The sequence below is a fragment of the Hemitrygon akajei genome, chromosome 7, assembly GCF_048418815.1.
Source record: "Hemitrygon akajei chromosome 7, sHemAka1.3, whole genome shotgun sequence".
NCBI lineage: Eukaryota > Metazoa > Chordata > Chondrichthyes > Myliobatiformes > Dasyatidae > Hemitrygon > Hemitrygon akajei.
This window is the reverse complement of record NC_133130.1, coordinates 125,541,493-125,568,385: the sequence shown is the minus strand read 5'-3', so window position 1 is coordinate 125,568,385 and position 26,893 is coordinate 125,541,493. Positions and strand designations below refer to the sequence as shown.

General features: G+C 43.5%; 1 protein-coding gene across 14 annotated transcripts in view; it reads left to right on the top strand.

Moving 5' to 3' along the window:
- Positions 1-26,893, top strand: part of arvcfb (ARVCF delta catenin family member b) — a 538,706-nt gene that overhangs the window by 173,776 nt on the left and 338,037 nt on the right. For all 14 annotated transcript variants that reach the window (XR_012099693.1, XM_073051890.1, XM_073051882.1 and 11 more), the window contains one exon: positions 26,155-26,250. The gene's annotated coding sequence lies outside the window, so the exon portion shown is untranslated. The remainder of the gene's footprint in view (positions 1-26,154; positions 26,251-26,893) is intronic.

Below are 26,893 nucleotides of genomic sequence, written 5' to 3'. Positions count from 1 at the left end.
GTTACCATTTACTTATATGGGAAAAGATGGTAAGTGTTCGCAGACCCAAAAAATAACCTACCAAATCATGCCAAATAACACATAAAACCTAGAATAACAGTAACTTATAGCAAAAGCAGGAATTATATGATAAATACACAGCCTATATAAAGTAGAAATACTTTTCTGCAATTGCAGCTCTGTCCATGGTAGCGACAATCTCACGCAAGCGCTCTCAGCAGAAGCCCTCTCTCCAGTAATCTTTAAGCTATGAAGCTGTCAGATCAAACCAAATAACATAAAAATACACAGCCTATATAAAGTAGAAATAATGTATGTACAGTGTAGTATCACTTACCGGAATCGGGAAGACAGCGAGCACACTGATGATGATGATGTGTTAGGCTGAGTCGTCGGAGGTTGGGGTGGTGGGACAGTGTCATCTCATTGTCGTCTGTTTCCATCAGGGCAGGCAGATCATCTTCTATGTCTGCCTGCCTCGATGTTGAAGGTCAAGGTTCGTCGACATGATTTGAGAGTTAGGGGGGCAAAAGTTTAAGGGTAACACGAGGGGGAATTTCTTTACTCAGAGTGGTAGCTGTGTGGAATGAGCTTCCAGTAGAAGTGGTAGAGGCAGGTTCGGTATTGTCATTTAAAGTAAAATTGGGTAGGTATATGGACAGGAAAGGAATAGAGGGTTATGGGCTGAGTGCGGGCCAGTGGGACTAGGTGAGAGTAAGCGTCGGCACGGACTAGAAGGGCCGAGATGGCCTGTTTCCGTGCTGTAATTGTTATATGGTTATATGGTCTGCTGTGGCTGATGTAGAAGGCTTGAAAAATGACAGTATGCTTGACTGCTTCACCTCATGCATTTTTGTATCATACAAGTTCTTTGTAAGCACTCAAATAACCTACAAATATGCCCTAAATCTACATACCATTTCAAAATTAAAGTCATACTTTTCTACAATCATTGCAGCGTTGTCAATTGCAGTTGCTTCACATTCATTTCCTGGACGACTGCACTTTCAGTCCGTTCGCTACTGCATTCGGTTTTGATTATTATCCTTTCCTCTTTGAATTGCATTAGCTCTTCATCTATCAGTTCTTGGTTATGGGATGCCAAAACCTCTTCAACATCATCTTCGTCAGCTTCCACAAGCCAAACTCACTTTATCCATGCTTCGTTCACCACGATCGAAACACTTAATTATGTCTAGTTTTACACTAAGTGTACCAGCCTTACGCGCTCTTTTAGGCTTTTCTGAAACCTTAGAACTCATCTTGCTAACGGATGCACAAAATAAATCGAGATAAAGCACGGATGCTCACAGGCATGTGTTTAAGCAATGGCAGCTAGAATGCAGTTCCGAGGGAGGAGCTTGGCTGCTTGGGGCGCACGCTGCCTTTTTTCGTAACAGTGAAAACACCTTCTGTTAGTGAAAACAGGTAACTAATGTAGGTCTTTCGTAACAGCAAGGTGTCGTAAAGCGAACGTTCGAAAAATGAGGGACACCTGTAATGCAAAACTGCTGCCAACAGGGTGGACAAACAACCACTGCAAATACGGAAGAAGAAAAAATTATAATTAACCAATAAATATTGAGAAACAGAGATGAAGAGTCCTTTCCCTGAAATGGAGCTCGTTTTGTGATCACCCTAAAGGAAGGAGAATCTTGACTGCTTCCTACCAGTACTTCAAGGAGTAGAGGGTTCTCATGATTCTCAAAGCTGCTTAACCCCTGCTAAACTTCTTGATGGGACTTGATTTAAATTTCTTCAAGGGGTCTGATGGGACTTGTATGGAGGCCTCTGAACAGTAGCCAGGATGTGGGCTTCAAATTACAATGGGAGATGGAAAAGGCACATCAAAATGGCAGTGTCACTCTAGTCATGGGGGATTTCAATATGCAGGCAGATTGGGAAAATCGGGTTGGTGCTGAATCCTAAAAGAGGGAATTTGTAGGATGTCTATGAAATGGCTTTTCAGAATACCTTGTGGTTGAGCCTGCTATGGGAACGGCAATTCTGGATTGAATGTGGTGTAATGAACCAGATTTGATTAGGGAGATTAAGTGAAAGGAATCTTTAAGAGGCAGTGATAGTATGATAGAATTCACCCCATACTTTGAGAAAGAAAAGCAAAAATCAGATGTATCGGCATTACAGTGGAGTAAAGGAATACTGAGGCATGAGATAGGAGCTGGCTAATGTTAATTGGAAGGGGCACTATCTGCGATGATGGCAGAATAGCAACAGATGGAGTTTCTGGGGGTAGTTCGGAATGCGCAAGAAAGATTCTTCCCAAAGATGAAGTAGTATTCGAAACGAAGGATGAGGTAAGTGTGACTGACAAGTGAAGTTAAAGATAGATAGATAGATACTTTATTCATCCCCATGGGGAAATTCAACTTTTTTCCAATGTCCCATACACTTGTAGCAAAACTAATTACATACAATACTTAACTCAGTAAAAAATATGATATGCATCTAAATCACTATCTCAAAAAGCATTAATAATAGCTTTTAAAAAGTTCTTAAGTCCTGGCGGTTGAATTGTAAAGCCTAATGGCATTGGGGAGTATTGACCTCTTCATCCTGTCTGAGGAGCATTGCATCGATAGTAATCTGTCGCTGAAACTGCTTCTCTGTCTCTGGATGGTGCTATGTAGAGGATGTTCAGAGTTATCCATAATTGACCGTAGCCTACTCAGCACCCTTCGCTCAGCTACCGATGTTAAACTCTTCAGTACTTTGCCCACGACAGAGCCCGCCTTCCTTACCAGCTTATTAAGACATGAGGCGTCACTCTTCTTAATGCTTCCTCCCCAACATGCCACCACAAAGAAGAGGGCGCTCTCCACAACTGACCTATAGAACATCTTCAGCATCTCACTACAGACATTGAATGACGCCAACCTTCTAAGGAAGTACAGTCGACTCTGTGCCTTCCTGCACAAGGCATCTGTGTTGGCAGTCCAGTCTAGCTTCTCGTCTAACTGTACTCCCAGATACTTGTAGGTCTTAACCTGCTCCACACATTCTCCATTAATGATCACTGGCTCCATATGAGGCCTAGATCTCCTAAAGTCCACCACCATCTCCTTGGTCTTGGTGATATTGAGACGCAGGTAGTTTGAGTTGCACCATATCACAAAGTCCTGTATCAGTTTCCTATACTCCTCCTCCTGTCCATTCCTGACACACCCCACTATGGCCGTGTCATCAGCGAACTTCTGCACATGGCAGGACTCCGAGTTATATTGGAAGTCTGATGTGTACAGGGTGAACAGGACCGGAGAGAGTACGGTTCCCTGCGGCGCTCCTGTGCTGCTGACCACCGTGTCAGACCTACAGTCTCCCAACCGCACATACTGAGGTCTATCTGTCAAGTAGTCCACTATCCAATCCACCATGTGAGAGTCTACTCCCATCTCCGTTAGTTTGTGCCTTAAGATCTTGGGCTGGATGGTGTTAAAGGCACTAGAGAAGTCAAGGAATGTAATCCTCACAGCACAACTGACCCCATCTAGGTGAGAGAGTGATTTGTGCAGCAAATACGTGATAGCATCCTCCACTCCCACCTTCTCCTTATACGCAAACTGAAGAGGATCCTGGGCGTGCCTGGTTTGTGGCCTCAGATTCTGTATTATCAGCCGCTCCATGGTCTTCATCACGTGCGATGTCAAGGCAACAGGTCTGAAGTCATTCAACTCCTTTGGACAGCATAGAAGCAAAAGAGAGGGCATATAATATAGCAAAAGTTGATGTGAAGTTTTTAAAAGCCAATAGAAGGCAACTAAAAAGCCGTAGACAGAAAAGATGAAAAGAGGTAAACTGGCCAGTAATATAAAAGGATATAAAGAAATTTTTCAGATATGAAAGTAAAAGAGACACGAGACTGGATATTGGACCACTGTAAAATGATCTTGGGGTGGGAGGGTGTAGGGAAGAACTCGCAGATGAGCTAAGGAAGTATTTGGTATTAGTCTTCATTGTGGAAATCACTTGCAGAATACCAGAAATGCAGAAGTGTTGGGGGCAGAAGTGAGTGTGTACCAAGGAGCAAGTGCTTGGGAAGCTGAAAGGTCTGAAGGCTGATAAGTCACCTGGACCAGGTGGACTACACCCCAGTGTTCCAAAAAAAGGTAGCTGAAGAGATTGTGGAGGCATTAGTAATGATCTTAGAAGAATCACAAGATTCTGGAATGGTACTGGAGGACTGGAAAATTGCAAATGTCACTCCACTCTTTGAGGGTGGGAGGCAGAAGAGGAGAAATGATAGTTGAGTTAGTTTGACCCTGGGGGTTGGGAAGATGTTGGAGTCTATCATTAAGGATGAGTTTTCAGGATACTTGAAGGCACATGACAAAATAAGTCAAAGTCAACATGGTTTCCTTGAGGGGAAATATTCTCTGACATGTCTGTTGCAATTTGTTAAGGAAATTGTAAGGAATGACAAAGTGGGATGTCACACATAAGGCAGCCCATGTTATGACAGGAAAGATATTACCAAGGATTTAAAGACTGGCTGGCATGCAGGAAGCAAAAAATGGAAATAATGGAGGAACTTCTTGATTGGAGGCCAGTGACAAGTGGTATTCCGCAGGGGTCAGCATTGAGACCACATCTTTTCACGGATACAATAGGGTCTTTTAAGAGACTCCTGGATAGGTACATGAGCTTAGAAAAATAGAGGGCTATGGGTAACCCTAGATAATTTCTAAAGTAAGTACATGCTCGGCACAGGATTGTGGGCCGAAGGGCCTGTATTGTGCTGTAGGTTTTTCAGTGTTTCTCTGTTATATGTCAGTGACTTGGATAACAAAATTGATGGCTTTGTGGCCAAGTTTGCAGATGATTCAAAGCAGCATGGATGGGCAGGTACTGTTGAGGAACCGAGGACTTTGCAGAAAGACTTGGGCAGATTGGGCAAAGGAGTGGCAGAAGGAATACAGTGTAGGGAAGTGCATGGTTATACATTTTCATTGAAGGAATAAAGGCATGGACTATTTTCTAAATGGGGAGAAATCAGAGGTGCAAAGGAACTTGGGAATCCTAGTGCTAGATTCTCTAAAGATTAAGTTGCAGATCGAGTCTCTGGTAAGGAAGGCAAATGCAATGTTAGCATTCATTTCGAGAGGACAAGAATACAAAAACAAGGATGTAATGTTGAGGCTTTATAAGACATTGGTTAGACCTGCTTGGAGTATTGTGAGTGGTTTTGGGCCACTTATCAGAAAGATGTGCTGGCATTGGAGAGGGTTCAGAGTAATTATTCCTGAAGTGAAATACTTGGCCATGTGAGTGTTTGATGGCCCAGGACCTGCCTTCACTGGAATTTAAAAGAATAGGGTGGGTGGGCGGATTTCTCATTGAAACAAATCAAATACAGTCGGCCATCCTTATCCGTGGGATTGGTTCCGGGACCCCTCGCGGATACCAAAAAATGCGGATGTTCAAGTCTATTATTCAACCTTTCTTAATGCGGTGGACCTTAGGACCCAGCAGAACCCCAGACCTTATTTAACCTGTCTCAGTGCGGTGGACATTAGGACCTGGCAGCGGAGCTCTGAATCTGCAGTGTTTCTGTTCACGAAAATAATAACGATCACGATTGAAAATAAAGTGGAAATAATAAAGCGAATGGAAAGAGGTGAAACTCCATCGGTCATTGGAAAAGCGTTAGGCTACGTCGGTCAACGATCGGAACAATTTTAAAGGATAAAGTGAGAAAGACCCTGCCCTGATGAAAACTACAATTATTACTAAGCAACGCAGTGGTTTAATTATTGGCCTTTTGATCCTCCACATCAACCCAGCACGGATGGACAGCGCACTCAGGAGCGATCTGTCACTGTAATGCCCGGTGCTGAAACGTATGTTTCTTAATTGGTTTATATGCATAGAAAGGTAAAATATATACTATATACTAAGACAAACGTTTGATTAACTAACGCTAAATAATACCGGATGTACCTGTTCGTAAGAGAACTTCCGTTTGTTTTTTCGATCCCAGTCCACGATAACCTACGTACATCCTCCTGTATAATTTAAATCATCTCTAGATTACTTATAATACCTAATACAATGTAAATACAATGTAAAATAGTTGTTATACTGCATTGTTTAGGGAATAATGACAAGAAAATAAAGTCTATACATGCTCAAACAACAAGTGCTGGAAGAGCACCTCCGGGTTTTCTCGAATCGTGGTTGGTTGAATTCGCGCATGCAGAGCTCACGGATAAGGAGGGCCGACTGTACTACCGCAAGTCCTACATAGTGGCTGTGGAGAGGATGTTTCCTTATGTGGAGGAGTCTTGGAGTGGAAGGCACAACCTCAGAATAGAGGGACATCCATGGATGAGGAAACATTTGTTTAGCCAAAGGGAGGCGTATCTATGGAATTCTCATTGCCACAGGCAGCAAAGCAGGTCAAGTCATTAAGTCAGAGTTTGATTGGTTCTTGATTAATCAGGGTGTCAAAGGTTACAGAGAGAGGGCAGGAGAATGGGATTGAAATGGATAGCAGAGGAGACTTGATGGGCTGAATGGCCTGATTTTGCTCCTATGTTTTGTGATCTTAATAAAAAGGCACCTGATACAGTGTTTTCTTGTAGAAATTTGCAGAAAAATAGCTGTCATGGACTCCCAAAATTAAAAAAAAACAAACCTGCTAATGTATTATGCAGTGGATTCACAAAATCACCTAGCCTGTTGTCCAGATGTAGCAGGTTTCAGTGTCTAAATTCCTAGATGCTTTACCAGCTTTTGCTGAGAAGAGCTGTCAACTTCAGTTCCTTGGTAGCTTAAAATTAGGAAAAATTTACTCTTTTCAAGACAGCAACAACTTGTATTTGTCATCTTCCAATTGTTAAATCTGTTGTATTTGACTACTGGATATCTGTTGGGAAAGAATAAGGACTAGAGGTGGTGTTCGTAGACGGTGCAGTAATGTTCTGATGAAGGGAAAGAAACTGTTTCTAAAATATTGAGTGGGTTTTAAGGCTCCTGTCCCTTCTATTTGTGGTAGTATTGAGAACAGGGCAAGTCCCAGGTTGTGAGTGTCCTTAATGAAAAATCTTGCCTTTTTATGGCAGCACCTCTTTTTTAAATAAATGCTCTTGATAGTGGGGATGGTTATGCCCATGAAGGAGTTGACTAAGCTTATCACCCTCTGGAACATCTCTTGATGGATGCACATTGGAGCCACCATACCAATTGGTAATAAAACCAGCCAAAATGTTCTACGCAGTACATGTATAGAAATTTACTTAGAGTCTAGGTAAGACAAGATAAATCTATCAACGAGGGATAGTTCAGAATCTGGTTTATTATCACTGGTGTATGTTGTGAAATTCGTTGACTTTGTAGCAGCTGTACATTGTGATATATAATAATAGAAAAAAGGTGAATTACGATAAGTTTGTAAGTATATGTATTTGTCCTTAATGATGGATGTTGTCTTTTTGAGAGTTTGCACCTTGAAGATGTCCTACACACCTTGAAGCTTATGTGAGAATGATGTTCTTGGACTACAGTTCAGCATTTAACACCATAATTCCATCCAGGCTCAACAAGTAGCTCAGACCTCAGCCTTAACCCTGCCTTGTGCAGCTGGATCCTGGACTTCCTGTCAGATCGCCAGCAGGTGGTAAGAGTGGGCTCCCTCACCTTCAACCCTCTGAAGTCATCTGTCTAATGCAGTGGTGTCAGGAAAATAACCTCTCCCTCAATGTCACAAAAATAAAGGAGCTGCTTGTGGATTACAAGAGGAATGGAGACGGACTAACCCCTATTGACATCAGTGGATGTGGGGTTGAGAGGGCAAACAACTCTAAGTTTCTTGGCATCCACATCACCGAGGATCTCATGTGGTCATGTGTTGTGAAAAGGCACCACAGCTCCCCTTTCACCGCAGATGGATGAGGAAGTTTGGTATGGGCCCCCAAATCCAAAGAACTTTCCACAGGGACACAAATGAGAGGATCCTGACTGGCGACATCACTACCTTGTATGGGAACTGTACCTCCCTTAATCGCAGGATTCTGTAGAGAGTGGTGTGGACAGCACAGTAGTTGTGAACTTCCCGTGATTCAGACATTTACAGACAGGTGTATAAAAAGGGCCGATATGATCATTGGGGACCTGAGTCACCGCAACCACAATCTATTCCAGCTGCTACCATCTGGGAAGTGGTACCACAGCATAAAAACCAGGACCAACAGACTCTGGGATAGCTTCTTCTACTAGGCCATCAGACTGATGAACTCAAGCTGACCTGAGCGTATTCTATGTTACATTGTTCTATTTATTATAAATTACTATGATTGCAGATTTAGATGTAATGTAAAGATTTTTACTCCAAGTATGTGAAGGATGTAAGAAATAAATCAATACCTGATGGCAGAGCGTGGACTGGGTAGTGGGGCTTCCTAATGATGGATGTTTGTGCTGAATTGTTCAGACATGAAGATACCGGTAAATGATTCATGCCCTGTTCCAGAATTGGTGCATGTTAAATGCATATGATGGAGAAAGCTTGCCCTCATATTTCATCGTAGTGTAACTCGCCATCAAATTCGCAGAAAAGGAGGGTGCTGAGGGCAGGTGACAACTGTCAGATACCTTCTCTTTCTTACTTACCCCATGGAGGAGCACCATGCCACTGTCTTCCACACCATCACCAACGTTACTTACTCCGGGGATCTCCCATCCACTGCCACCAACCTTGTACTTCCCTCACCCTACATTTCCTGTTTCCACCTCCTACCCAAGATCCATAAATCTGCTTGACGGTAGATCCATTGTTTCAGTTAGTCACATACCTATATCTGCATACCTCGACTCAGTTTTCTTCCCCTCGCCCTGGTTCAGTCCCTTCCTACCTACACCTTTGACACTTCACACTCTCTTAATCTTTTCAATTATTTCAAGTTCCCTGGCCTCGATCATCTTATTTTCACTATGGATGTCCAGTCCCTATTCACCTCCAACCCCATCAGGACTCAAAGCTCTGTTCCTTTCTGGATACCAGACTTAACCAGTTCCCTTCCACCGCCTCTTTCCTCCATTTGGTGGAACTGGACCTCACTTTCAATTTCTCCTTTGGTTCCTCCCATTTCCTTCAAACAAAAGGTGTAGCCATGGGCACTCACATGGGTCCCAGCTATGCCTGCTTTATGTCGGCTATGTACAGTATAACCATATAACAATTACAGCACGGAAACAGGCCATCTCGGCCCTTCTAGTCCGTGCCAAACGCTTACTCTCAGCTAGTCCCACTGGCCCTCACTCAGCCCATAACTCTCCATTCCTTTCCTGTCCATATACCTATCCAATTTTACTTTAAATGACAATACCGAACCTACCTCTACCACTTCTACTGGAAGCTCGTTCCACACAGCTACCACTCTCTGAGTAAAGAAATTCCCCCTCGTGTTACCATTAAACTTTTGCGCCCTAACTCTCAACTCAGGTCCTCATGTTTGAATCTCCCCTACTCTCAATAGAAAAAGCCTATCCACGTCAACTCTATCTATCCCCCTCATAATTTTAAATACCTCTATCAAGTCCCCCCTCAACCTTCTATGCTCCAAAGAATAAAGACCTAACTTGTTCAGCCTTTCCCTATAACTTAGGTGCTGAAACCCAGGTAACACTCTAGTAAATCTCCTCTGTACTCTCTATTTTGTTGACATCTTTCCTATAATTTGGTGACCAGAATTGTACACAATACTCCAAATTTGGCCTTATCAATGCCTTGTACAATTTTAACATTACATCCCAACTCCTATACTCAATGCTCTGATTTATAAAGGCCAGTATACCAAAAGCTTTCTTCACCACCCTACCCACATGAGATTCCACCTTCAGGGAACTATGTACCATTATTCCTAGACCACTCTGTTCTACTGCATTCTTCAATGCCCTACCATTTACCATGTATGTCCTATTTGGATTATTCCTACCAAAATGTAGCACCTCACACATCAGCATTAAACTCCATCTGCCATCATTCAGCCCACTCTTCTAACTGGCCTAAATCTCTCTGCAAGCTTTGAAAACCTTCATTATCCACAACACCACCTACCTTAGTATCATCTGCATACTTACTAATCCAATCTACCACCCCATCATCCAGATCATTAATGTATATGACAAACAACATTAGACCCAGTACAGATCCCTGAGGCACACCACTAGTCACTGGCCTCCAACCTGACAAACAGTTATCCACCAGTACTCTCTGGCATCTCCCAACCAGCCACTGTTTGAATCCATTTTACTACTTCAATATTAATACCTAACGATTGAACCTTCCTAACTAACCTTCCTTGTGGAACCTTGTCAAAGGCCTTACTGAAGTCCATATAGACAACATCCGCTGCTTTACCCTCGTCAACTTTCCTTGTAACTTCTTCAAAAAATTCAATAAGATTTGTCAAACATGACCTTCCACGCACAAATCCATGTTGACTGTTCCTAATCAGACCCTGTCTACCCAGATAATTATATATACCATCTCTAAGAATATTTTCCATTAATTTACCCACCACTGACGTCAAACTGACAGGCCTATAATTGCTAGGTTTACTCTTAGAACACTTTTTAAACAATGGAACCACATGAGCAATACGCCAATCCTCTGGCACCATCCCTGTTTCTAATGACATTTGAAATATTTCTGTCAGAGCCCCTGCTATTGCTACACTAACTTCCCTCAAGGTCCTAGGGAATATTCTGTCAGGACCCAGAGATTTATCCACTTTTATATTCCTTAAAAGTGCCAGTACTTCCTCCTCTTCAATCGTCATAGTTTCCATAACTTCCCTACTTGTTTCCCTTACCTTACACAATTCAATATCCTTCTCCTTAGTGAATACTGAAGAAAAGAAATTGTTCAAAATCTCCCCCATCTCTTTTGGCTCCACATGTAGCTGTCCACTCTGATTGTCTAAGGGACCAATTTTATCCCTCACTATCCTTTTGCTATTAATATAACTGTAGAAACCTTTTGGATTTATTTTCACCTTACTTGCCAAAGCAACCTCGTATCTTTTAGCTTTTCTAATTTCTTAAGATTCTTCTTAACATTCTTTATATTCCTTGAGCACCTCATTTACTCCATGCTGCCTATATTTATTGTAGATCTCTCTCTTTTTCCTAACCAAGTTTCCAATATCCCTTGTAAACTATGGTTCTTTCAGACTTTTAACCTTTCCTTTCAACCTAACAGGAACATAATGATTCTGTACCTTCAAAATTTCACCTTTAAATGACCTCCATTTCTCTATTGCACTCTTCCCATAAAACAAATTGTCCCAATCCACTCCTTCTAAATTCTTTCGCATCTCGTCAAAGTTAGCCTTTCTCCAATCAAAAATCTCAACCCTGGGTCCAGTCCTATCCTTCTCCATAATTATATTGAAACTAATGGCATTGTGATCACTGGACCCGAAGTGCTCTCCAACACATACCTCTGTCACCTGACCTATTTCATTCCCTAACAGAAGATCCAACACTACCCCTTCTCTAGTCGGTACCTCTATGTATTGCTGCATAAAACTATCCTGCACACATTTTACAAACTCCAAACCATCCATCCCTTTTACAGTATGGGCTTCCCAGTCTATGTGTGGAAAATTAAAATCTCCCACAATTACAACCCTGTGCTTACTACAAACATCTGCTATCTCCTTGCAAATCTGCTCCTCCAATTCTCGCTCCCCATTAGTTGGTCTATAATACACCCCTATAAGTGTTACTACACCTTTCCCATTCCTCAATTCCACCCAAATAGCCTCCCTAGACGAGCCCTCTAATCTGTACTGCCAGAACACTGCTGTAATATTTTCTCTGACAAGCAATGCAACACCTCCCCCTCTTGTCCCTCTGATTCTATCACACCTGAAGCAACAAAATCCAGGAATATTTAGTTGTCAATCACACCCCTCCCGCAACCATGTTTCACTAATAGCTACAACATCATATTTCCAGGTATCAATCCATGCTCTAAGCTCTTCCACAATGCTCCTAGCATTAAAATAAATGCATTTAAGAAATTCTCCACCTCTTCCTCTCTGTTTATCTCTAACAGTACAAAGAACTTTACTGTCTTTTTCTTCCTTCTCCCATACATCTGTTCGTACACTCTGGTTCCCCTCCCCCCTCGTATCTAGTTTAAATCCACTGGAGCCTCTCTAGCAAACCTACCCGCAAGAATATTTGTCCCCCTCCAGTTCAGATGTAAACTGTCCCGCCGGAACAAGTCTCACCTTTCCTGGAAAACTGCCCAATTATCTATAAATCTGAAGCCCTCCGTCCTGCACCATGTCTTGAGCCACGTGTTGATCTGCACTATCTTACAATTTCTAAACCCACCTGCACGTGGCACTGGTAGCAATCCTGGAGGTCCTGTCCTTTAACTTGGCACCTAGCTCCCTAAACTCACCTTTCAGGACCTCCTCACTCTTCCTACCCACGTCATTGGTCCCGACATGGACCACAACATCCGGCTGCTCACCCTCCCTCCTGAGAATACTGAGAACTTGATCCGAGATATCGCGGACCCTGGCACCAGGGAGGCAATAGACCATCCAGGATTCTCAATCTTTTCCACAGAACCTCCTATCTGTCCCCCTAACTATCAAATCCCCTATCACTACTGCTCTCCTCTTTTCCCTCCTTCCCTTCTGAGCTGAGGGTCCAGTCTCGGTGCCAGAGACGCAACCACTGCAACTTGTCCCTGGTGGGAATGGCCACAGGGGTGCTCTGTTCTTCCTGTCTATTCCCCTTCCCTCTCCTGACAGTCACCCAACTACCTGACTCCTAGGGGTGACTATCTCCCTGAAACTGCTGTCTATTTCTGCCTCTGCCTCCCGAATGATCCGAAGTTCATCCAGTTCCCTAACACGGTTTGTCAGGAGCTGCGGCTGGATGCACCTTTTGCAGGTATAGTCATCAGGGACAGCTGTGCTCGCCCTGACTTCCCACATACTGCAAACGGAGCACTCAACTGCCCTAACTGCTGCCTCCATTACCTACTCCTAAGCTAATTAGATTAATTAAAGGAGTTACCCAGCCTTACATCACCTGGAGTGAAGCTCGTACTCGGCCTCTGCTCACTTTTTAAATTCCCCCGCTGCTCTCAGAGGCCGATTTTCACGTGTTTGCACAGTCGTGCCCCATTCAACCTCGCCTCTGCCTGTTCTAGCCAAAGCCGTCCCACTCTGCCTCAGTCCACTCCGACGATGGCCGCTGTATATGGCAGTCTTTCTTTTAAACCTTTGGCGCGCTATGTCACATGCCTGCGCAGTCTAGCCTCTTTGCCCTGATCAGTTTAAAAAAAAAACAGCTTCTCTCCGAGCTTCTTTTACCTCTTCCCTCTCCACCACTTGCTTCGATTTAAATGTAGAACAGTCTGTTCCAATCCTACATCTTTTCCTATGCTACATTGATTGCATTGGTTCTACTACTTGTACCCATTCAGAGCTTGTCGAATTCATCAACTTTGCCTTGAATTTCCACCCAGCCCTCAAATTTCAATCCCTCTGTCTATCTCTGGAGGCAGCTTATCTACTGATATCTACACAAACTAACGGAGATGGGAGTAGACTCTCACATGGTGGATTGGATAGTGGACTACTTGACAGATAGACCTCAGAATGTGCGGTTGGGAGACTGTAGGTCTGACACGGTGGTCAGCAGCACAGGAGCGCCGCAGGGAACCGTACTCTCTCCGGTCCTGTTCACCCTGTACATATCAGACTTCCAATATAACTCGGAGTCCTGCCATGTACAGAAGTTCGCTGATGACACGGCCATAGTGGGGTGTGTCAGGAATGGACAGGAGGAGGAGTATAGGAAACTGATACAGGACTTTGTGATATGGTGCAACTCAAACTACCTGCGTCTCAATATCACCAAGACCAAGGAGATGGTGGTGGACTTTAGGAGATCTAGGCCTCATATGGAGCCAGTGATCATTAATGGAGAATGTGTGGAGCAGGTTAAGACCTACAAGTATCTGGGAGTACAGTTAGACGAGAAGCTAGACTGGACTGCCAACACAGATGCCTTGTGCAGGAAGGCACAGAGTCGACTGTACTTCCTTAGAAGGTTGGCGTCATTCAATGTCTGTAGTGAGATGCTGAAGATGTTCTATAGGTCAGTTGTGGAGAGCGCCCTCTTCTTTGTGGTGGCGTGTTGGGGAGGAAGCATTAAGAAGAGGGACGCCTCACGTCTTAATAAGCTGGTAAGGAAGGCGGGCTCTGTCGTGGGCAAAGTACTGGAGAGTTTAACATCGGTAGCTGAGCGAAGGGCGCTGAGTAGGCTACGGTCAATTATGGAAAACTCTGAACATCCTCTACATAGCACCATCCAGAGACAGAGAAGCAGTTTCAGCGACAGGTTACTATCAATGCAATGCTCCTCAGACAGGATGAAGAGGTCAATACTCCCCAATGCCATTAGGCTTTACAATTCAACCGCCAGGACTTAAGAACTTTTTAAAAGCTATTATTAATGCTTTTTGAGATAGTGATTTAGATGCATATCATATTTTTTACTGTTAAGTATTGTATGTAATTAGTTTTGCTACAACAAGTGTATGGGACATTGGAAAAAAAGTTGAATTTCCCCATGGGGATGAATAAAGTATCTATCTATCTATCTATCTATCTATCTAAACCCACTGATTCTCACAGCTGCCAGGACTATACCTGTTCCCACCCTGTTGCTTGTAAAAATGCCAGTCCCTTCTCTCAGTTCCCCTGTCTTTGCCGCATCTGCTCTCAGGGTGTGGCTTTTAATTCCAGAATGCCCAGTTGCCCCCTCTTTCAAAGAAAGGGGCTTCTCTTCCTCCACCAACAATGCTGCCTTCAGTCACATCTCTTCCATTTTGTGCATGTATGCCCTCACACCATTCTGTCACCACCCCACCAGGGATAAGGTTCCTCTTGTTCTCACTTACCACCCCACCAGCCTCTGCATCCAGCATATAATTATTTGTAACTTCCTCTATCTCAAATGGGATCCCACCACCAAGCACATCTTTCTCTCCTGCCACTTTCTGCAGGTATAGCTCCCTAAGCAATTCCCTTGTCAATTGTCCCTCCCCACAGATCTCCCTCCTGGCACTTATCCTTGCAAGCAGAACAAATTGCCATTCAGGCCCCCAAACAGTCCTTCCAGGTGAGGTGTCACTTCACCTGTGAGTCTGTTGGGGTCATCCACTGTATCTGGTGCACCCAGTGTGGCCTCCTGTATATTGGCAAGATCTGATGTAGATTGGGAGACCACTTCACTGAGCACCTGCACTCCATCTACTAGAAAAAGGACTTTACAGTAGCCACCATTTTTAATTCTACTTTTCATTCCGACATGTCAGTCCCTGACCGCCTCTATTGTCGTGATGAAGCCACACTTGGGATCGAGGCGCAACACCTTGTGCTCCATCTGAGGAGCCTCCAAGCTGAAGGCATGAGGACTGATTTCTCCAATTTCCAGTGATGCCTCTCCACTCCCCTGCTTCACCATTCCCCATTCCCATTTCCCCATTCCCATTTCCCCCTCTCACTTTCTTCTGGTACAGCTCCCCCTTCCCTTTCTTCCACGGCCTTCTGTTCTCTATCAGATTCCTCCTTCAGCCCTTTATCTCTTTCACCAATACAAAATTATGATGGGTGTAGAATAGGGTAAATGCAAGCAAGGTTTTTCAACTAAGGTTGGGTGGGGCTACAACTAGACTGGGTGAAATAATTAAAGGGAACACGAGGGTAAACTTCACTCACAGGGTGGTGAGAGTGTGGAACAAGTTGCCAACACATGTGGTGCATACAGCTTTGATTTCTTTGTTTAAGAGAAGTTTGTTTAGGTATATGGTTGGACCAATATGGAGGCCTGTGGTCTCGATGCAGTTCAATGGCAGTAGGCAGTTAAAATGGCTTAGCATGGACTAGATAGGCTGTAGGGCCTGTTTCTGTAATGTACTTTTCTATGATTCTGGATATCACCAGTAGAATTAGTATGTAGTTTATACTAATAAATATATCACCTTTTTAAGGCAAATGGGCAAAGTAGACCAACTGAAAATTGCAAGGAGAGTGAAAAATGTTTTGTATCTCTAGGAAAGGCTTCCAGTGTTGCCACATTTTGCCTGGGATTTTGGAAAATCCAGCATAGTAAGACCAAGAAACTGAGAGGGAAAATAGAACACAATTTACCTTAGTAAGAAATATGTAAAGTAAGATGTTAAAAGCTTCAGATATGTTGAGGAGGAGGAATTTTAAGTTTATGAGAGTTTTGATTGAGGCAGAAGAAATGAACAATCATGCAAGACCTAGAAAGAGCTGGGGCAAAAAATGTAAGCATTGAGGAAACGTGGCAATCTTAAATTACTTTTCAAGGTTTTGAAAGTGATGGCAATGGAGAATTCTGATGCATCTTCTGAAGTTCTCCAGATTCCCACAGGCTCAAATATCACAAATGTTAACCCCTTATTATTTGTGTAAGGAGAAGAGAAAGGTCGGGGGGGGGGGGGGGGGCTGGTAACCAATGGAGGTGGTTACAGATTAGTTTGCCTCATGACAACTATAGGAAAAACTGGAACCCATTCAAGGAAGAAGGAATAGAAATTTTAAAACAACAGGATTTTGCAGATATAATGTGGATGTATGAAAGGAACAGTTTGAATGATTTCTTTTAAAGCTTTAACCACCATGAGAGGTAAAGGGCATGCAGTGGTAATGTTGCATTTGAACTTTCTGAAATTCATTAGTAATGAACCATACTATGGGGCACATTGGGTTCGTGCTATCGTACCTGGTGTGATTTTTTTTGAGGGGAGGGATTATAATCAGAAAGTGATGTAGGAATAAAACAGTCATTTGTAAATTCATTATCAAAGTACATATCTGTCACCATATACAACCCTGAGATTCATTTTCTTGCAGGCATACTCAATAGATCCAAGAACCATAATAGAATCAATGAAAGTTAACCACTGTGCAAGTACAATGAACAAAAAAAATAAATAAATAAAATAACAATAAATCTTGAGAGCATGAGATAAAGTCCTTGAAATTGAGTCCATGGGACCATTTCAGTGATGGGGAAGTGAAGTTATCGCCTTTGGTTCAAAGTGATTGACAGGTAATGACAGTTCCTGAACCTGGAGGTGTGGATCCTGAGGCAGTACCTCTTTCCTGATGGCAGTAGCGAGAAGAGAACATGACCTGGGTGGTGGGATTTTTTGACAATGGATGCTGCTTTCAAGTCAAGTCAAGTCAAGTCAACTTTTATTGTCATTTCGACCATAACTGCTGGTACAGTGCATAGTAAAAATGAGACAACGTTTTTCAGGACCATGGTTTACATGACACAGTACAAAAAACTAGACTGAACTACGTAATAAAAAAAACACAGAAAGCTACACTAGACTACAGACCTACACTGGACTGCATAAAGTGCACAAGAACAGTACCGGCATTACAATAAATAATAAACAGGACAGTAGGGCAAGGTGTCAGTCCAGGCTTCAGGTATTGAGGAGTCTGATAGCTTGGGGGAAGAAACTGTTATATAGTCTGGTCGTAAGAGCCCGAATGCTTCGGAGCCTTTTCTCAGACGGCAGGAGGGAGAAGAGATTGTATGAGGGGTGCATGGGGTCCTTCATAATGCTGTTTCCTTTGCAGATGTAACGTGTAGTGTAAATGTCCATAATGGCGGGAAGAGAGACCCCGTTGATGATCTCAGCTGACCTCACTATCCGTTGCAGGGTCTTGCGATCCGAGATGGTACAATTTCAGAACCAGGCAGTGATGCAGTTGCTCAGGACGCTCTCAATACAACCCCTGTAGAATGTGATGAGGATGGGGGGTGGGAGATGGACTTTCCTCAGCCTTCGCAAAAAGTAGAGTCGCTGCTGGGCTTTCTTTGCTATGGAGCTGGTGTTGAGGGATCAGGTGAGATTCTCCGTCAGGTGCTCTTTACAATCTCTACCGAGGAGCCGTCGATGTTCAGCGGGGAGTGGTTGCTCCGTGCCCTCCTGAAGTCAACAACCATCTCTTTTGTTCACATTCAGAGACAGGTTGTTGGCTCTGCAGCAGTCCGTTAGCCGCTGCACCTCCTCTCTGTAAGCTGACTCATCATTCTTGCTGATGAGACCCACCACGGTGGTGTCATCAGCGAACTTGATGATATGGTTCGAGCTGTGTGTTGCAGCACAGTCATGGGTCGGCTTTCCAATCAGTTTCTGAGCGATGATTGTGTTGAATGCTGAACTAAAGTCTATGAACAGCATCCGAACGTATGTGTCTTTTTTTGTCCAGGTGGGTTAGGGCCAGGTGGAGGGTGGTGGCAATGGCGTCATCTGTTGAGCAGTTGGGATGGTACGCAAACTGCAGGGGGTCCAGTGAGGGGGGCAGCAGGGTCTTGATATGCCTCATAACGTGCCTCTCGAAACACTTCATGATGATGGATGTAAGTGCAACAGGACGGTAGTCATTTAGGCAGGACACTGAAGACTTCTTCGGCACGGGGACGATGGTGGCGGCCTTGAAGCACGTTGGAATGGTGGCGTTGCTCAGGGAGATGTTGAAGATGTCAGTGAGAACATCTGCTAGCTGGTCTGCACATCCTCTGAGCACTCTACCAGGGATGTTGTCTGGTCTAGCATCCTTCCGTGGGTTGACCCTGCACAAGGTTCTTCTCACGTCGGCCACGGAGAGACACAGCACCTGGTCATTCGCAGGAGGGGTGGACTTCCTCACCGCCATGTCATTTTCCGCCTCAAACCGGGTGTAGAAGTTATTCAGCGCATTTGGGAGGGAGGCATCATCTGCACAGTCAGGTGATGTTGTCTTGTAATTGGTGATGTCCTGGATGCCCTTCCACATGCGCCGCGTGTCAACGCTGTCCTGGAAGTAACTGTGGATTTGCTGGGCATGTGCACGCTTTGCCCCTCTGATGGCTCGGGACAGTTTGGCCCTTGCTGTTGTTAAAGCTGCCTTGTCGCCTGCTCTGAAGGCGGAGTCGCGGGACCTCAGCAGCGCACGCACCTCTGCGGTCATCCATGGCTTCTGGTTGGCACGTATAGTGATGGTCTTGGACAGAGTAACATCATCAATGCACTTGCTGATGTAGCTGGTCACTGATGCTGTGTACTCCTCTAAGTTGGTAGAGTCGCCATCGGTTGCAGCCTCCCTGAACATGTGCCAGTCAGTGTTCTCAAAGCAGTCTTGAAGAGCAGAGATGGCTCCTGCTGGCCAGGTTTTCACCTGCTTCTGAACTGGTCTGGAGCGCCTGACGAGCAGTCTTGTATGCTGGGATTAGCATAACAGAGATGTGGTCTGAGTATCCGAGGTGGGGGCGGGGCTCTGCCCGGTACGCGTCGGGGATGTTTGTGTAAACCAGGTCCAATGCGTTTTCCCTCCTCGATGCAAAGTCCACATACTGATGGAATTTGGGGAGCACTGACTTAAGGTTCGCGTGGTTAAAATCACCGGCGACAATAAACAGACCATCAGGATGTGCGTTCTGCAGTTCGCTAATAGCCCTGGATAATAAAATGCCACACTGCTAAGAGTCTTGCAATTAGTACTATATTCTGTCTTCAAATTTGACCTACCAAAATGAACCACCTCACACTCATCTGCGTCGAACTCCATCTGCCACTTCTCAGCCCAGTTCTGTATGCTATCTTATATGTGCGGCATCTAGGCCTCAAGCTACGGTGTTACTTGTTTGCAGCTGTCAGGAGAGAGCATCAAAACCGTTGTGCTTCCCCGGAGGGTCGATGTGGAGCGATGTCCAGGCTGGCGTCGGTGCTTCCCACGCCCACTGGTGTCCTGGCAGAAGACGAACTGCAGGTTTTAGCTGAGTTGAATAGCTTGAGTTTGGTCTCTTGTTGAATGGCTGTAGCTTTCCATCTTACTAATTGTGCTTTGTGTGATTGTTAGCAGTGTGTTTTGCACTTTGACCCTGGAGTAACGCTGTCTCATTTGGTTGTATTTATGCATATTCATGTATGGTTAAGTGACAATTAAACTTGAATTGAAATCCACAACTTGGGTTAAAATTGAGAGGTGAATTCATTTGTGGGGTTTGGGGGTGGGGGGGGGGCAAGGGTAGAAATCAACATGTTATTTTGTGAGATGATGTTTCCCTGGCTGTGTTCTCAAGTTTCAAGACCAATGTCAAAATGAAAGTCCTACTATTCTTGGCAGATAAGTTTCTTCACCTATGAAGGGAAGAGTCCTTTTAATTCTCTCCTCGAGGGAGATGTGGAGGCTCAATAGATGAGCATACTGAAGAACATAGATTTTGGGGTACAGTAATTGTATATGGTAAATTAAATAAAGATAGGAAATGGTCATTGAGATGGAAGGTTTCAAAGGTCCAATTTACACTATACATCCTGAAATGCTTTTTCTTCACAACCATACATTAAACAGAGAAGTGTCCCAAGAATGAAAGACGGTTAAATGTTAGAACCCCAAAGCACCCCCCCAGCTCCCCTTCCTGCCTCGCATAAGCGGCAGCGAGCAACAATCCCCCTCCCCCACTGGCAAAATAAAGTGCACCTGCTACCAGTGTGAACAAAGCAAAATCAAAGACACAGACTTGCAGTTACCCCAAAGACTACATTGTTCACCCGATAATTTGACATGCTGCAGGCTCTCTCTCTTTCTCCTAATAAGGAAGAAAGAGGTGACTCCATTTTCCAACGAGTGGGGAGACATGACAAACAACTCGCTGGTTTACGATGTTAAAAGTCCGTTACTTCGCTTTTTTTCGGGTTCTCTGCCTGAAGATCACAAGGATCCTGGGTCCTCAGGCACACAGCAGATGTTCCCACTCCCCCAACAACACATGTCTCTTGAGCCACCTGTTTCCAGTTCTTCGCGATCCCAAACTTACGAATCCAAGCCAAAATCTTAAGCCAAGCCTTTGGCATGTCGAATAGCGGCTGATTGTGGAACCTCGAGCGTCCCATTCCCGCAAAGAACCGTAGTCAGCATGTAACTCCAGGTCAGGGTCTTCAAAGGAACCCTGAAAGGGAAAAAAGAGATATTAAACATGGAAATAGAGCTGTTTTCAAAGATGCAAGCAAAGGAATTGCCTTTGGGCGCCACAACTACTTAGCTCCGCCTCCTCAACTCAAAAGTCAGCCATAATCTTACAGAATGGTGAAGCAGACATGTGTCACTGACTGTCAGTCTCCTGCTTCTATTTCATCAGTTCTTAGAGTCTTTAAAATGAGCAGCAAAGCTTGAACTAAGCATGTTTAGAAGATTAACATATATTTGCTTTGAAGATTTGAACCACATCTCTTCAGCGGATTGTAGTGTAGCTTTCGATATTATTTGCATTTTCAAGTGTGTCTGGAATGTGACACATTTTAGAATAAAATCTGAGTTTAGTAAGAACCTGAAGTACATTTTTTTTCCATTTAATCATTTGAAAACCTAGTGCTTTCAAAATCTGTATTTATCTTGCTATAGAGAGATTCAGATTAATACGAATATTTCAAGCAAACTTGTTGCAAATCCTGATTCATGCAATATTAAAAACTGTTTAACAATTGATGTCAGTCTAGGGTCCATGGTTACTTTCTTGGCTGAGTGAGGAAATATTGGGGTGGATGCCCCACTCCAGGGATTGCGGTATTGAAACTTGAGAGTGTGCTGAATTTTTCATCTTCTAAGTGAAATATTAGATGGAGGTTAATCACTACATTAAAAAATACATTACATTCCATAGTGGCTATTCAAATGAGCAGGACAATTCTGTCCAGTGCCTTGGAAATATTTTGTTCTTGAGCCATTAGTAAAACATCACTTTTAAAGCAGGAGTTTTCCAACATTTTTTATGCCATGGACCAATACCGTTAAGCAAGGGGTCCATAAACCTCAGGTTGGGAATTTCTGCTTTAAAGGCAAGTTTGCAATGATGTTTCCTGTACTAGAACATTTAACAGCATTTTGAGAAATGTTACAGGGTCTGGATCTGTACTTGCTGGAGTCTGAAACCTATCCAATATTGAAAGGCCAAAATTGAGTGAATATGGTGAAGGTGATTTCTATAGTGAGGGAGTTTGGGACCAGAGTGGACATGGGGAGGATGGTTTCTAAGTGGGGGAGTCTGGGACCAGGTGGCACAGCCTCAGAATACAAGAACACCCCTTTAGCACAGAGACTAGAAGGAATTTCTTCAGCCAGAGGGTTGTGAATCTGTGGTGTTCATTGCCACTGATATCATTGGGTATATTTAAAGTAGAGGTTGATAGGTTCTTGATTGGTAAGGGCATTAAAAGATTATGGGAAGAAGGCAAGAGAATGGGGTTGAGAGGGATAATAAATCAGCCATAATGTAATAGTGGAGCAGACTCAATGGGCCAATTGGCCTGGTTCTGCTCCTAGTCTTAATGGCCTTATTTTGAAATTTTCTAAATTTTCTGAGGGAATGAGAGGTGCAAAAGAAATTCAAATTTATATTTTTTTCAAGTTAAGATGAATTGTTTTTAATTGTCAAGTAATGGGTTTTAATTTACAACAAAAAAGGAGGCATCAACCATTCTTCAGAACTCCTGTCCAGCCACAGTGAGGCCACACTCGGGTTGGAGGAGCAATGCGGCATATTCCAACTGGGTAGCCTCCAAGTTGATGACATGAGTATCTATTTATCTGACTTTTGGTAATCCTCCCATCCTCATTCTCTCTTTTATCCATTTCCCATTCTGACTCCCTTCTTAACCCTTCTCTTCCCATCACCTTCCTCTGGTGCCTCTCCTCTTTCCCTTTCTTCCATTGTTCACTCTCCTGTCAGGTTCCTTCTTCAGCCTTTTGCCTCCACCTACCTTCTTAATTTCCTCCACTTGACCTACACACCTTCTCTCTTACCTCATTTCACCGATCACCTCCCTGCTTGTACTCCTTCCCCCGTCTCTCTCACTCTTCTTCCCCCCCCCCCCCCCCCCCCAAACCTTATTCTGGCTTCCTTTCCTGACCTGATGAAGGATCTTGGCTTGGAACATCAACTTTTTATTCCCTTCTATAGATGTTGCTTGACCTGCTGATCTCCAGCACTTTGTGCATGTTAAATCTGCAGACACTCTTGTGTTTAAGGTAAAAACTTAGCTGAGGAATAATGTACGCTTTGTCAAGTTGCATACCATCATTTTTGAGAGCGGGCACAATGAAGGTAAAAATTTTTGAAAAGCTAATGACATGAGTTATCCTGCTAAATTGCATGTAGTTTAATGCTGTGCAGACATTTTTTTTGTACCTTAAACCTATGTTTGGTTTTGTTTTTGAATGGTAAAATGAAAACTCAAGTTATTTATCAGATGGAATGTCAACTATGTCTTCCATTTTTGTCATTTGATTTGTGCTTTCTTGTGCCATGATCTGCTGTCAGACACTCAAGTACTACAATTGGTCAGTGATAAAATTTCATTTCAATGCACAGAATTGTCTCCTACTCTTATTTGGTCATAAAATGGCCACTTGATTCACTGAAGCAAGTCTTGTCAAAATATTTATGAAATTCTTGCAAGCATTTGCTATTCTATGGATGAAACTGGGAGAGGAAGGATGAAACAGCATTTAGTAGGTGGATGGAAAAGGGTTGTTAGGGTTAGAGGCTTATGGGTGGAATCAGATCTGAAAGTTGATGGGCAGATGGATCCACGAGCAAGAGGATAATGAGACCCTTGGTCAGAAGGGTATGGGAAGGGTTGGAGAGGAATTTGGGTTGCCTGGGAATGATAAAGGAACAGTGGGTGTTGGTTATCTTAGTTTTCCAATTAGTGTTTGGACTTTAGGCTTTTGGACCATGGGAGGGAGATGTGTCTCCATGATACGAGGTTGCAAGGTGCTACAAGTTGTAGGTCACCCTTGTGTACTACTTGCTTAGCTGCACCCCCCATCAATCCAATCAGTCATGTGAAGCCATGGGAGCAGGTGGTTGATGGTCGTTTGAGCAGCTGGTGCATATCACAGGTCCTGGTTACGCGGCCACTGACGCCAGGCAGACAATCTCTGAAGAGTATTGATCATGGCTAAGGTCACCCGTGTTGTAAAGACACTGCCCAGAAGAATGGCAATGGCAAACCATGATCATCTATGTCATATGACATGGCATGTGATGATAACCATTGGTTTGTAGGCTAACTAAGCTGCACAGAAAACAACCTTTGACAGCCTGACTAAATCAAGAACCTATCAACATCCGCTTTAAATATATCCAATGACTTGCCCTCACAGCCATCTGTGGCAGTGAATTCCACAGATTCATCACTCTGGATAAAGAAATTCCTCCTTGCCTCTTCTAAACATCTTTCTAATCTGGGGCTGTGTCCTCTGGTCCTGTACTCCCCCAATATAGGAAATATCCTCTCTACGTTTAATCTATCTAGGCCTTTCAATATTCACTGGGTTTCACTTCAATCATGTTTTTTTACAGAGCAAATCTCGCTGGCACTCTGTTGGTGAAAAAGGCAACTGTTGTTTTCAAGGAGCAGTATGTTTTATGGTCATGTGTGGGCATTGTTTTATGGTCTGGAACCAAACTGTTGACCGAGAGCAATTTCTGTTCCATGGGCAGTAATGTTACAGAGAAGTTGCTCATAATTGAGAAATTCACTATTTATAAGAAGACTGAACTCTTCCAATTTCAGTTGCAACTGAGATCTTGCTTTTGTTTTACTACGAGTACTATACTGTGGCAATATGACATGAGGTGTCCCTGCTGAAGGCTAATGGTATATGTTAACCACTGCTGGATTTGATACACCAACATTATCAGTTAACATTGAAACTGTACTGTGATTAAGTTGTCATGGAAATATAGTCACCCAGAATGCAATTATGATACTTGTTCTGGATGAGGGCGGTGTTCAATTCAACTGTTTCAAGGTTCACCTTGGACACAAGTTTACTGAACAGAAGACTGTCCTTAGTGAAATCTTTTTTCACCAGTCCTCATGGAGAGATTAGAAGTGGAAACGGTGAGCAATTTCAAGTATCTCTGAGGATCTATCCTGGGCCCAACATATCGATGCAGATACAAAGAAGGCCTGATAGCGACTATATTTCATTAGGAGCTTGAAGAGATTTGGCATGTCACCAAAGACCCTTGCAAACTTCTATAGATCTACCGTGGAGAGCATTCTAACTGGCAGCATCGCCCTCTGATATGAGGGTGGGTGTACTGCAAAGGATAAAAATAAGCTGCAAAAAGTTGTGAACTTGGCCAGTTTCATCATGGGCACCAGCCTCCCCAGCATCCAGGACATTTTCAAGGGTCCTCAAAAACCCAGCGTCCATTATTACGAACCCCCATCACCTAAGACATGCATCCTTACTGTTACCATCAGGGAGGTGGCACAGGAACCTGAAGGTGCACACTCAGTGATTTAGGAACAACTTCTTCCCCTCTGTCATTAAATTTCTGAATCGACATTGATGCCATGAATACTACTTCATATGTTCTTTTAGGTTTCTTTTTAAATATCAGCTTTGCAATGGAGAATCGGTGCACGGTAGATTGTGTTCCGTACCCAATCTGCTTGAATTGGAGTTCATTGCTTACCTAAGTATCAGCACCTGAAGTATCGGGTTGGGCACACATTTTGCATGCTTGCACTTGAAAGCAGATTTTCTTGTGAAGGACAAGTGGAAGAAAAACCCAACAGGTTCAACTGTAAGGCCTAGATAGTGGGCATGTAGAAGTGGCTTTCTATAGTAGGAGAGTCCAGGACCAGAGGGGCTTTAGAGTACAAGGGTGCCCCTTTAGAAGACATGAGGATTCTCTTTAGTCAGAGAGTGGTGAATCTGTGGAATTCATTGCCACAGATGGTTGTGGAGGCCAAGTGATTTGGTATTTAAAGTGGTGGTTCATAGTTTCAGGCTGTCAAGGACCATGGGAGAAGGCAGGAGAATGGTGTTGAGACGGTGTTCATCAGTCATGATGAAATGGCAGAGCAGACTCAATGGGCTGAATGGCCTAATTCTGCTCCTATGTCTTATGGGCTAACTGCTGTTTAAAGGTCAATGTTTTTTTTGGTTGTTTTTCTTCCCAAAAGGAAATAGATATTGGGCTCTAATGTGTTTCTTTTGTTTCTCTCTTTTACCACCTCCCCCCCCCCCCCCCCCACCCTTTCCCCAGAGCAAAAAATTTGCCAAAAGTCTGCGCTGACCAGTCCTGGAGCAAATGTTCTGTTTCTTACAGAAGTAAATTTTCCTCTAGAACAAGTGGCATAAGGTAAGCGTTAATATTTTTATCTGCAGAGTGCAGGCTTAAAGCCCTTGGGGGCACTTCATATCTTCACATTCCTGCAGCAGATCTTTTCCACTTCATGTTTAATAACTGAATCCACAAACTTTTAAAGGATGATCAAGTTAAGGGAAGCGAAGAATGGTTCATGAAAGTAGGGCAGATGGTTCTTCACCTATAAAATACTGTTGAACATCCTCTAAGTGAGACCGTATGCTATTGGAATTTAACTATTTCCCTTGGACACAAATCAATTATTTTGATTGTGTTGTGTATTTTTTTAAAAGCATGCTCTTGTAAAGATGCTTTGTTTTCTTTTGTTGCAGGTTGCTTGGAATGTTACATTAAAAACTGAATTTTACATTGTTTTCATTCCCACACTTTATGTTGATCATTCTACTCTTTTTTTGTGATTAGTCACTGACATGTGTGATAACAGTACACTGCAAAGATGTAAAATTATTATAAATGATAAAATTCAATGGTTCATTGTAATATCAGTGAATGTATACAGTATACAACCTGAAATTCGTACTTCACAAAGGATAAGCCCATAGAATGAATGACAGAAACATCAGACCTGTGAATCCCTCCCCTCCCTTTACACAGCAGAAGCATCAGCCCTCTCCCC